Source organism: Pseudophryne corroboree, chromosome 5, assembly GCF_028390025.1.
Source record: "Pseudophryne corroboree isolate aPseCor3 chromosome 5, aPseCor3.hap2, whole genome shotgun sequence".
Classification (NCBI taxonomy): Eukaryota; Metazoa; Chordata; class Amphibia; order Anura; family Myobatrachidae; genus Pseudophryne; species Pseudophryne corroboree.
The window spans coordinates 764,668,568-764,681,655 of record NC_086448.1 but is presented as its reverse complement, the minus strand read 5'-3'; the positions used below and the strand labels follow the sequence as shown (position 1 = coordinate 764,681,655).

The 13,088-nt window shown below is 43.5% G+C and overlaps 1 long non-coding RNA gene and 1 pseudogene across 1 annotated transcript in view; both read left to right on the top strand.

Annotated features, from left to right (window-relative positions):
* Positions 1-13,088, top strand: part of LOC134929424 (uncharacterized) — a 299,479-nt gene that overhangs the window by 162,129 nt on the left and 124,262 nt on the right. The gene's annotated exons all lie outside the window — the stretch shown is intronic.
* On the top strand, positions 11,486-11,604 carry LOC134929738 (5S ribosomal RNA; annotated as a pseudogene).

Sequence of the window (13,088 nt, the reverse complement as noted above, 5' to 3'; positions counted from 1 at the left end):
AATTCCTTCTTATCCTGAGGTACAGGTCTGTGGATGGGCTGTCAAACTTTACCGAGCTCTTTTCGGCTGTGGTTGTAACAAAATGGGGATGCACATTTTAGTTGATGATACATGAATGGGGGAGGTATGTGGTTGCTGATATCTGTGCCTGTATTCCCTATCGTCTATGTGTGTCGTTACCTGAGGGTTGTAGAGATGAAGATAAAGAACACTTACGAAAAATGCAATGATATTCTATGTCAGGGAAATGTACATCTGTCGTCGAAGTTGTTTTCGGTATCTGTTGAGAGTCGTCTTCTTTGCGCTGTATTGCTCCTTAGGCATGAGCAAATAGCTTTGTCTGAGCCATCAGATTTACAAAAATGTTGGGCTAGCGTGAGTTTAAAGATACTAGGGAAACTGGGGATCTATGGCAAAGTTCATCAAGTGTCCATATTTAAAGTTGTCAAATCTTCTTCTTTGGTCAGTCCGTTGTCTGTATACATCTCGTCTCGTCAGCTTCCTCGTCCAAGGGGGTCTTTGTATCTGGGAGAAAAGCAGAAAAACAGGTGAAAGGAACGGACCGCATAATCGCATTTTTCATCACATTCTGGTTTCTATCATTGGGTCATAAATCAAATCCAGGTTAATTACAGTTTCCTCACTCCTCAAGCTCATCACTTTTGTACTTTGTTTGCACCTCATTAAAGCCTGCCCGCATCTAAATATCAATCCAATCGATATAACGACACCCAAGATACATAGTAGAAACTTTCCAACATCCATTATGACTCCTTGAGCCCACTCTCCTAAACCGGAGAACCAATTTCGCGGGTTCAACCATGACACCCAACCAGTCAGCTCATTACCTACAGCAGCAAGGGTGAGATTGTGTTTTCGACGAAATTCCCACTTTAATTGCAGAATATCATCCATCTTTTGGTCTATGACCTCTACCGGATCCTCGGTGCTATTTGTGATATACGTGCAACACTTTATGCCGTACTGTGTTGCCAATGTAACACAATATCCGCCTGTTACTGCTGTAAGATAATTAAGAACCATCCTATGCTGAACTAGTTCTGTTTTGTAAGCTTGAAGTTCTCTTCCAGTGTATCTAAACGTGTCATCATACATTTCAGTGATATTATCTAACAAATTGGCGAGTGCGGAAATGTATTTATAATTCATCACTCCTCGAGCGGTACGAGTGAAATCTAACGCTACCAGAACCTGAATCCCGGTGGATTCATGGATAAGATCAGAGGCCGGATGCTCTAACCTTTCTGACAGTTGTCTTTTAACCCGGTGCTCGTAGTGAGTGTGAGTATAAGGAGCTTGGGCACCACGGTGTATGTCCTTCATTTTGTCATGTGTAACAGTCATCACTTCAGGCAATACTTTTCCAATATAACACAATCCTTCAGAGTTTGGGGCAAGCCATTTGTACGCCTTTCTCCCGCATATGAAATATGCATCATCGGGGAGAACATAAGGGACGGAGAAGGACATGACCATGTTACAAACCTTCCAGGTGAAATCTCCTGACCCTAATTCTTCCAACTGCTTAATGCACGTATCGGTTTGTACGATATGAGCACAGTATCCTGGTGATACCTCTCCAACTCTAGTAATCCTATTTCCTAAGGTATATCGATACCGGAAAGATTTTCCTCTACTGGCTATGTGGCGTACGAGCTCTGTATCTGTAGGCATTCTATCTGCTCTGTGTGAAAAGGTCATGGTAAGGTTGCTCCATGACACTTCCCAATTTCCCGGTTTTCTGGGATTGGAGATGTTAAAACATATGAGGGACCTATCCACATGGTATTGGTGGAGCTTCAAACTAGGAGGGCTGGAGATGTTAAACCTCCGGTCCACCGGTCTCCCACCACTTAGCTCAAGTACCTCCCCTAACGTTAAAGGAAATGGTACTAGCCCTGATTTGCTGTGACCCTGAGGTACTTGAGAGCATACCCAACAATCTGTTTGGTTTAACACGTTACCCACTAAGGAGTGATAGTCACTCAATGGATGCCGGTCTATATGGATATTAAAACTAGATTGGCATTTCTTTATGCATCCATCTTCAACCAGATTATCACAGAGCCTACAGATACAATTTTCTTCAGCTAACAATCCATCACAATTTCTTCTATCGGATCGTTTTCTGATACTCGCCTTTGCTTGTTGGTTTGGTTGATCTTGGAAAACTACGCCTCCATCATCATAATCGGAACCCATTCCAGAACCTCTTTCGACCTCTATGGTACTCTCGCCGGAACAGACTGCTCTGGTCAACATCATGGTTAACATCAAAATCCGGATCACAGTCTCTTGGGGCAAGTCCATCTTTGAGGAGGAAATAGAGAAGAATGAGGAGGGGGAAAAAAGAAATTTTAAGGGAGAGGGGCTGGGAAGTGGAGAAAAACAATAAAAGGGAGAAGGGAGTCGACAACTGCTTTCGGTCTTCAAGGCTCAGGTGCCGCCTCAATCCTCCTGGAACAGACACTCCAGTGATACAACCTCTACCGTCTGTTCCTTATCACGGGACTTCTCTGGATCGGCCACCTTCTTGCAGTGGGATGAATGGACCCAAGTCTCTCTCTCAGCAACCTTCAATGCTGTGGTGCTAGTCAATAAGACCTGGTATGGTCCTTCCCATCTATCAATAAGACAACCTGAGCGTAGAAAATTTCGTATCATTACATAATCCCCAGGTTCAATGTCATGACAATTACTATCTGGTAAATCAGGAATCACCAACTTCAGATTATCATTTTGATTCCTCAACTGTTTACTCATGTTAATCAAGTACTTTACAGTTACTTCATTGTTACATTTCAAATCATCCTGAGGGTTAATCATGACATGCGGTTGTCGACCAAACAAGATTTCAAAAGGAGACAGATTAAGAGGGGACCTGGGAGTGGTTCGGATGCTATACAAAACAATGGGTAAAGCTTCTGGCCACGTCAATCCTGTCTCTGCCATTACTTTACTCAATTTATTTTTAATAGTGCTGTTCACTCTTTCGACCTTCGCACTCGCCTGTGGACGGTACGGAGTGTGCAGCTTGCTATCAATACCCATCAATTTACACATTCCTTGAAAGACATCACCTGTAAAATGGGTACCCCTATCACTTTCAATGATTCTAGGGATACCATATCTACATACAAATTCCTGCACAATTTTCTTAGCTGTAAACATAGCGGTATTTGTAGCTGCTGGAAAAGCCTCGACCCAATTCGAGAAAACATCTATACAGACAAGTACATATTTCAAATTTCGACATGGGGGTAATTGAATGAAGTCAATTTGTATTACCTGGAAAGGGCCGCCGGCAGGTGGGATATGGGATGGTTCTGTAGGTATTGCTTTTCCAATATTCTTTCTCAGACAGGTAAGGCATGACATTGCTCTTTTACTCGCATGAGAGGAGAATCCTGGGGCGCACCAGTATGCTCTTACCAATTTGCACATCCCCTCCTTGCCTAGATGAGTCAGCCCGTGAGCTGCTTCAGCCAGACATGGAAGGTATGCCCTGGGGGCCACTGGTTTACCATGTCCATCCGTCCAGAGCCCTGAGGACTCCTGGCCATATCCCTTTGCCTTCCAGACTGCTCTTTCCTGTGTGGAACACAGATTCTGCATCTCACACAACTTCTGTGTGTTGATGGTATTAAATACCATCAACTGTGTGGTGTCTGTCCGTGTGGGGGTAGCAGCTGCAAGCTTTGCGGCTTCGTCTGCTCGGCTGTTACCAAGGGATACTGGGTCTTGGCTATATGTATGTGCTTTACATTTGATAACAGCCACTCTGTCGGGTTCCTGTATCGCTGTTAGAAGCCTTTTTATGTGAGCTGCATGCGCTATCGGTGTACCAGCTGCCGTCATGAAATTTCTGAGCCGCCATAGGGCTCCGAAATCATGGACTACCCCGAACGCGTATCTGGAATCGGTGTAGATATTGGCTGACTTACCCTTAGCCAATTCACATGCTCTGGTTAGGGCGACCAGTTCAGCAACCTGGGCTGAGTGAGGTGGGCCTAGCGGTTCCGCTTCTATGGTGTCTTGGTCATCTACGACTGCGTATCCAGTACACAAGTCTCCCGAGTCTGACTGTCTGTGACAACTACCGTCCGTGTAGAACGTGAGTTCTGCATCTTTCAGTGGATTGTCACTGATGTCAGGCCTTGCGGTAAAATTTTGGGTCAAATATTCCATACAATCATGTGTATCTTCCTTTGCATTAAATCCTCCTTCCCCATCACTCTCACCTTCCACCCTTTGTGTCTGACCAGGCACACCTGGGAGAAATGTTGCAGGATTTAATGCGCTGCATCTCCTTATGGTGATGTTTACGGGGGCCATTAATGCCAATTCCCATCTTGTAAACCTTGCAGATGAGACGTGTCTGGTTTGGGCAGAATTCAATAAGGCAGATACCGCATGCGGTGTATGGATTGTGAGGTTGTGGCCTAGCACGACATCTTCGCTTTTTGTTACTAGCAATGCTATCGCCGCAACGCTACGCAAGCATGTGGGGAGGGATCGCGCTACCGTATCTAGTTGGGCGCTGTAGTATGCAATTGGCCTGCTGGCATCACCGTGTTTTTGTGTTAGTACACCTGCTGCGCACCCAGCACTTTCTGTTCCGTATAGTTCAAAGGGTTTCCCATAGTCTGGCATACCTAGTGCTGGTGCCTGCGTTAGGCACTGTTTGAGTCTCTCAAATGCTGTTTCAGATTCGTCTGTATGCGAAATCCGATCAGGTTTGTTTGAAGAGACCATTTCCTGCAAAGGTAGCGCCAATATGGAAAACCCTGGGATCCAATTACGGCAATACCCACACATTCCTAAAAACGTCCTGATCTGTTGCTGGGTTTGTGGCAGTGTCATGTCTCTAATGGCTTGGATTCTATCAGCGGTCAGGTGTCTCAGTCCTTGTGTTAGACAGTGTCCCAAATATTTTACCTTAGCTTGGCATAATTGCAACTTGTCTTTGGAAACCTTGTGACCTGTGTCTGAAAGATGAAACAGGAGCTGTTTCGTATCCTTCAGAGATGCTTCCAGTGAATCTGAACACAGTAATAAATCGTCCACATACTGTATCAATACTGATCCACTGTCTGGTTGGAAAGACTGTAAACAATCATGCAAAGCCTGAGAAAATATACTTGGACTATCTATGAAACCTTGGGGTAACCGAGTCCACGTGTATTGGACTCCTCTGTATGTAAATGCAAACAAATATTGGCTGTCAGGGTGCAGAGGTACCGAAAAGAAAGCGGAGCAGAGGTCAATAACAGTGAAAAATTTGGCAGTGGGAGGAATTTGCATTAGGATGACAGCTGGATTAGGCACTACGGGGAACTGACTCTCAACTATTTTGTTAATCCCCCTTAGATCCTGCACTAGCCTGTAACCCCTCCCCCCACTCTTTTTAACAGGGAAGATGGGACTATTTGCGGTGCTGGACGTTCTTACTAGAATGCCCTGTTGTAGCAAGCGCTCTATTACGGGAAAAACTCCTAACTCCACCTCTGGCTTCAGAGGATACTGTGGGATTTTTGGAGCTATCCTACCATCTTTTACTTGCACAACTACTGGAGCTACGTTTGCCATTAATCCAGTGTCCTGTCCATCTTTTGTCCAAAGTGACTCTGGTATCTGAGATATCATCTCTTCTACTTGGGATGGATTCCTATTTGTCATAATGGAATGTGACATTAATTTTGATGGGGAGTCTAGCATGTCTCGTACTTCCTGAGCGCGATTCTCAGGAATGTCCAAGAATACACCTTCAGGAGTACAATAAATGACGCAACCCATTTTACATAGTAAGTCTCTCCCCAGGAGATTAGTTGGTGCCGATGCAGCCAGCAAAAAGGAATGCTTGGTATGCAAAGGCCCTATTGTAATCTCGGCTGGTTTGCTAACAGGGTAGTGCTGGACTACTCCTGTTACTCCCATGGCTGGAATTGTCCTACCAGTGGTTCTCATGCCCACTGTCGAATTTATCACTGACTTGGCCGCCCCTGTGTCTACAAGAAAGTTTAAAGTTTTACCAGCTACATTGATTGCAATTTCTGGTTCGTTTCCAAGACTAGCAATCAACTTAACTGGCTGCAGATTACAGGTATGGCCACACCCCTATTGGGTATGCTGACCTCCCAGAATCCCGCTGGCAGCAACTACTTGTGAGGGAGTTAGCTGGGAACTACCAGAGGCATGCCAATCTCTGTTTGGGGGATATCTTTTTGTTTCCCCTGTATGTGGCTCAAAACTCCGCCTCTGTGGACCCTGCTCCCAATGTCGTGTGTTGTGTTGTTGTCTAGGGGGTTGAAAAGATCTTTGTACATTCTTTGTTCTACATTCTCGTGCAAAGTGTCCCGGTCTGTTACAAGAAAAACATGTTATTACACTTGCCTTACCCACAGGATTCGGTGGTACATACGCAGGCTGCCTTGTGGTCAGCGCCTGTATACTTACGGACATCAACTTATCACTTTGCGATTCCCTGTGCCTAGTGATGTTTCTGTCGTGATCAATAGCAGCCTCTCTCAAGCCGGACACTGACAGACCTCGCCAGCACGGTTGCGTGGTCTGAACCCTAGTCTTTAATGTTTCCTTTAAACCATCCATCAGTACGGATACTGCTACTTCCCGATGGTTTGGGTTGGTCTTAATGTCTTCTATACCAGTGTACTTTGCCATTTCTAATAGTGCCCGGTGAAAATATTCTGTTGCCGTTTCGGACTCCTTTTGCTTAATGGAAAATATTTTATTCCATTTAACAACGGCTGGGAAATACTCTTTTAGCTGTAAATTTATCCTTTTTACATTATCCTTGTTGTACACGTCTGTAAGCGGTACATCTTTATCCAATGCACAATCAGCTAAAAACTGAGTTGCATCAACATTGGAAGGTAAACAAGCTCTTAGCAGTATCTGCCAATCCTTGTTGTTGGGTTCTACAGTGTTACCTAGATCCCTGATGTATTTTTGGCTAGCAACTAAATCCTTCCTGGGGTCAGGAAATTCGGACACTATTGTTCTTAATTCCATTCTGGAAAATGGAGTGTACATGGCAATGTTCCTTATGGGAGTGGCTCCAGACACATCTGTTTTTCCATTGGGAACTGCTATTACCCTTACAGGAGCAATTCTAACAGCCTCTTCCTGTGTAGATTCTACTGCTTGTTGTGGTACAATTGTTTCAGTGTAGTGCATGGTGCCGTACTTACCCGTTGACACGACCTCACCTATCCCTCCGCTAGGGGCTTTCACTAATCTCGTGGGTGTCGCTGTGCCTACTGTGGTCTCTGCTATGGTGGCTGCAAGAGAGAGAGCTGAAATTGTTGCTGAATCGTCTTCTTGATCACACTCCTGAGGAAGGTTCAAAACAGGGTACATCTTGCACGGGTTAATACTTGCATGAGTTATTTGGTTAACATCATTAACATTTACAGGGTTACTAAGAGTTTGTGTTTTACAACCCAGTGCGTTTCTCTCCGCAATCAACTTCTCTCCTGCAATGTATGGTGGAGGAGGAGCTGTGGCAATCAACTTCCTGACTGCCCCAGATCCTGCCGCCAGAGCCAAACCTCTCTGTATCTCACCTTCCTGGTGCCATAACTGTAAACAATCATGATGTTGAATTCGTCTCTTTGTTGATTTTACGAGACATATCCTCCTCCTTAAATTTTGTAACACTTCTGGACTAAAGCTACCTATTCTTGGGAACTTGTCCCTGTCTTGTACAGTCATTCTCTCCCATTCATCACATAAAGATTCGGTGTGAATTCCATATTTTTCACACATTACATATCGTGCCGACCCAACTGGTCGGTTCACAGAATCAACCTGAACCAGGGTTGATCGCCCCCTACCTGAACAAATGGCCCCCATAATCTGCAGGCGTTGCTTATTCCTCCTTGAATATCAAGGCTTTCAGCGAACCCTTACAAACAAACCAAGATGTCCTTGGGCAGGCCGGCGGTGGTGGTTTATCAAGTACCCCACTTACTTCTCGCCCACGTTGGCCTGTGCTGCAATCACTGTAGCCAGAGCTGCTGGACCCAACCTAGGGCCCCTGTGAACCTTTAGTTTACTGGAACATATGAGGGTTACCCGCAGGACACTTACTCTTTCCAGTAAAGTTGGGGTTGTTAGATAGTTCCTGAGTGACCAGCGAACTTCCCTTCCAAAAATAAAAAATTACACAAATCACGTCAGAATGTACAGATAGCGTTTGTGACCACTTTACTCTAATGGTATTAGGTCAGATTACTAACTACTGCACACAATAACGTGCGGTCCAATCGTTCAGTATACGAGCACTACTTGTCATGTACTGAAAGATCAATGGAATCTATGTTTCCGGCTGCGATTCCTTCAGCCAGAGCTTGTATGGCCTATATGGGTTCTGCACCAACACCCCAGGCGTTGTGCCACTGGACTTTTATAGCGGACCTTTTACCTTACGACCTCCTGGTCTTGTTCCTTATGACCTCCTGGTCTTGTTACCTTATGACCTCCTGGTCTTGTTAACCTTATGGTCCGCTATACTCTAATGCTCAAATATTATTTAACCAGGGATGCCTCCCTGGCCACCGTATATGTCACTTACACGTATGTCCCTTGACGAGTACCCGGCTTTCCTTTTGGTTCCACCTTAAAGTTATATAAACTTTTGTATACAAAACACACTCACTCAACACATGTACACTTTTGTTTCTATATCTATTTCTGCGCAGAAATTTGTCTTTAGCCCAAGAGTGTTACCAATTAGGAGCAGGATCTGTTAAACTAAATTTCAGATTTTCTAAAAATAGATTTGCGTTATTTACCGCTTCGCGTTATCTACCGCCTTGCGCTAATTATCGCTTTGCGCTAATTCAACTTTTTCGTGACTTGAGCTACGTGAGCGTAACCGGACGCTACGTTGCGTAATGTACGCTGCGTGCGTCTGCCTTTTGGATTGCGTACGCTAGTCTTTGTTAGCGACACGTGTACGCAATGCAAAGGATCCACCGTAACACAATATATTTTTATCAATGTAAATGATCCCTGATCATCTACCGCAATCCACACTGACTGCCTTGTATCTCAGACAAACCGTGTGTTTGTTCTATACTTTAACTATTACCTCTACTATGAAATAACAGCAAATCTCTTTTTTTTGCACTTTCTATCAACTATAAAATTGGCAAACAGGAATAGTGATATACGAAAAATGAAACAGAAATGCAGATATATGTATGCGTGCGTGTATACGCAAGACAGAAGAGAAATAAAAGTTTTAAAAGACACAAGCGTTTTGTTCTTACTTCCGGTTACCGGGTTCCTTCAGCACTCTTTATCTAAGCGAAGCAGACGCTTATCCCGCCAGCACTGTGAGACAACCTCCCACCCTTTGCTGGGGGATAATGTCTGCTGATCTACCTAGTGCAGATGTGAGAAGTATAGGACGAGCCCGCAATTGACAATGCTAAATTCCTTTGCCTTATAACAACCCTTTATGAAGCTAAGAACACTGTACGCTGTTTACTTAAGAAGTACCGTAATGGTACGCTAGTTGCGTAACGATCGCTCAGCCGTAGGCGAGACGCTCAAGCGTCACGTTCGCTCACGGCCCAGCGATCACAGGACACGTTATTGGTTATGTCTAGGGTAATGATTCGCTATGGCGTAGCTTACGCTCGAGACCACGAGGAGGTCACCAGCGATGCAGACGCTCACAACACTATACCTTTATGTTAAAACCTTATACCAATGAAATACACTGAATACCTTAATGTGAGTACAGGGTGTAAATGCAACCATGTGTAACCTGACTAACTACAAAGCTGCTTGAGCGTCACCGACGCTCAAGTGAACACTTAACACTATAGAAAATGCACAGATACTGGTTTAGGTTCCAAAGCCTATTAACTGTATTATATCTAATATACTTGTAAAAAGGGGATAACAGTACAAATGATACACTACAATATAACAGAGACTTCCTAACCACAGAACTAAACAATAAATACAAAAAGACAATACTACACTGACCTAAATGCAATACAATACAATACTATCTAATACAATACAATACTAGCCTAGTCTAGGGGAGATATGAGAGAACAGAACAGAGAGAGAGAGAGAGATATTGGCTCACAGAAAGACAATGATAACGGAGAGAAACTTACGCACAAAGGGTATGATCGCCTGCGCCTCGATATCCAGCTCCCGGCTATCAGCAGATAACCGTTGATGAGAGAGTGAGAGCTGGATGTGGTCGGCCTGCCTATTTATGCCCCACACACAATGCAATCTCCTGGTCCTACAATCCCATTGTCCATTGGCCGAAGGAATTCGGCCCTGTATCATAACAAAAGGTCATAGGGTGATTCATACAGGTGGGCTGTGACGATTTCCAACAGCTCAGGTGGGTGGGAAACTGGGTTTCCCGCCGCATACCTGAGTATGTGTAATTAATAGAAATGGACATAAACTTCTTATGTCCATAACTATTCGCACGAGCGATTAATACGCTCCAAACCAACACCGGAATATTGCTAATTAAATACTCTTCCGATGGGTACCAAACACTGCTGTATGATTCCTGTTAGACCCTTCGTACGATATAAAGAGGGATTCCTCAGCTCTGGGACATTGTATTTTAACCAAACTTTCAGAATCTATCAAAGGGACCATGATCTATAAACTACATTAATTGTGAACATTTGTAACGAATGAGTCGCACGCTACGACTACATAAACTCTACCGTAAATACGCATACCGCGCCTGCGAGTGCACGTTATTGCGGGTATGCGAATCCACGGGAGAGCGCATGCACGCGCAGCGCGGACCAGTGTGCGGTGCAAATATGGCAACGTGCATTGAGACATTTTTCTGACTTTGACAGCATTAATCATTTTGATTATTAATTGCACCAGTGACCCAATTCTACCGGTGTATTCTTTCTCACTGACAAATGTGATAAGACAATGTCTACTTTATTGTTACATATATGCTATTCTTTTTTCCTCCTGTGTCAGCAGCATCACCTTTGTATGCATATAACTACTTAGGGGATATTTCAACCAGCATTCTAGGCTATTATCATTATTGCCTTATAATCTAGGAATACAGCATAATCCTTTATTTCTGAGTTACATTGAGTCAATTCATCTATTTGACATCTAAGTCCCCACACAAGCGGTATTACCAATGTTTATATTCAATATGAATTATTTTTGCATATATGCTTGATGTCAGCAAATGTTTGCTAGCAGGACACTTTGCACATAATTATTGACGCCTTCTGCTCCCATTCTGACTCTTCTTTTTTCCGTGGACTCTCATCTATGATCCAGGATGCGCAATACCACCAAAGTGGGACCTGCTGCATCCAGCCAAACGTAGAAAGCAGATCGACATCTTTTGTGACCAATTGTCACATCTTCTCTTATATAGGTGCACTCTCAATGGCGTCTAACCCACCCATCTGTCTACTACCATACCACACTGCCAGTGCCCAATCTCGTCCGATCTTGGAAGCTATACAGTGTTGGGCTGGGTCAGTACCTGAGGGGGAGACTCACAGGGAATACCCAGTGTAGTAGACTTTTCATCTTTGTGATGTGCGTTATCTGACACCAACAGCAGTATCACCACTTGTCTCTATTCCTCCTACAATATCTCTACCCTACGAATGCATACTCTGTTTATATAATCGCTCAAGACCCTCTGAGCTCTTTATAAATAAATTACACTGTGCATTTGGTTGGTGACTGGTGGGAAGTGGGTAAAGTCTCACTATTTATCACCGGACCTGTCCAACATTTTCTTATTTGACAATTGACCATATTCTGGTCTTATCAATACAGATTTTCTGTACTGGTCGGGCTGAAACGGGTGTAGAACAGTAGTGTCTACAGCCTTTCTTATCACATCCTGTGAGACAGGACCAGAACATTCCTTTATTTTTCACATTTTTACACATTTTTCAATTTAATATGCATTTTAAATCACATTCATTTTTTGGATCCTATGTTGCTTAATGGGTAATCATGAGATATTCTTTGTAAAGTATATCCAATAAAAGTTATATTTTATTATCCTTCATGTATAATTAAAACTACTGAACTTTATTTTAATTAATTAAGAGTGCGCCCACACAAGAGCCTTCCTTTCTTCTCCCTTTGTTGACATATGTTCCTTCTGGCTCTGGGCGCACCACCAAACTGGACAGAGATTTGATAATTTATGTAAATATATCTTCATTGTCTGAATTCTGGTTTATTCATTTCATTCTTGACATTGAGACCAGTGCCGGGTCGTCCTTTTCTTCTCTCCAATCATAGGCCATAGCACTGTCCCAGCATACCCTATAGGTTGAATGTCGTCCCACACCCAACCAGTGGTCCCGTGACTGCCGAGTGCATATAGAGGATGTCTCATCCTCCTCCCTGTCTTCCCCAACTATAGTCAATGTCTGATTTACGAAGTGAATACATACGTGTGTCTAGGTCACCGGTTATGTGTTTGAAATATATATTTTTTTGTAATTATGTTTAGTGTGTCAGTTATGACAGTTATTGTCTACTGACAAAGGTTGGACTGTCAAAGTCAAAAATATTACATACACACCACATACAAACTCCAAACAGATGGGTCTCTGTGCGTGCGCTTACACGCAGCGAGCACAGCGATATATGGTAGCATACGCATTCACACAGACAAGCCACATAGATATATTCAACACATATTTCATACAACACATAAATTAAACATGTCAAGCACCAGACATTATAATGTATTTATATAAGAGAGGGTAACATCAGCTATATATGTATTATTGGAACGGAACAAGTTAAACATATCATGCTTAGTGTCAAAATGATCAGGAGAATGTGTGTGTTAATTTGATAGCTATGGGTAGATTGTAGCACGTTGCAATGATTAGTTATGATTAAATGTATGAATATGAAGCCACATTCTAAAGTGAACAAAAGACTTTCTGAGATTTGAAACTGGCCTCACAGCATGACCCTGAGGCAGACACATGTGCCAGCAATCTAGGACAAAAGCCCTCACGCTGACCTATGAA